The sequence below is a fragment of the Silene latifolia genome, chromosome X (assembly GCF_048544455.1).
Source record: "Silene latifolia isolate original U9 population chromosome X, ASM4854445v1, whole genome shotgun sequence".
NCBI classification, from domain to species: Eukaryota; Viridiplantae; Streptophyta; class Magnoliopsida; order Caryophyllales; family Caryophyllaceae; genus Silene; species Silene latifolia.
The window spans coordinates 132,253,585-132,254,118 of NC_133537.1; the positions used below are offsets into that span (position 1 = coordinate 132,253,585).

General features: G+C 41.2%; 1 non-coding gene across 1 annotated transcript; it reads right to left on the bottom strand.

Annotated features, from left to right (window-relative positions):
* Positions 1–219: 219 nt before the first annotated feature.
* On the bottom strand, positions 220–326 carry LOC141624469 (small nucleolar RNA R71). Its single transcript, XR_012534276.1, has one exon. It is a non-coding gene; the product is annotated as a small nucleolar RNA R71 (small nucleolar RNA).
* Between the last annotated feature and the right edge of the window lie 208 nt (positions 327–534).

Here is a 534-nt window from a genome sequence, read left to right on the forward strand (position 1 = left end):
CCTCATTCTCATATGGAAACCTTTTGTGATTATTGTGAAGCTATCTCTCAAACGGGCGTGACTCAAGACCAAATAAGATGGGTCTTATTTCCTTTTTCGTTAATCGGCACCGCAAAGCAATGGTTGAAGGGCCTTGATAAGGCCACCCTTGGAATAGATTCTTGGAAGAAGCTAGCTCTAGCTTTCTACAAAAAATTCTACCCACCGGAAAAGACCAATATGCTAAGAGCTCAAATTACGGGTTTTAAGGAAAGGGATGAAGAATCTTTGTATGAAGCTTGGGAGCGGTTCAAAGGTATTTGTCGCTCATGTCCTCACCATGGACTTAGCGAATGGTTTTTAGTGCAACAATTTTGGAATGGTTTATATGAAGATTCAAGGAACATTCTCAATATGGGATCAAATGGAATGTTCACCGAAGTTGATGACAATCAAACATGGAACAAGATTGAGGAAATGGCGGTCCATAATTCGCAATATAGTAGGCCTCGCAAGGCTACTAGAGGAGGAAAGTATGAAGTGGACACCGTTACT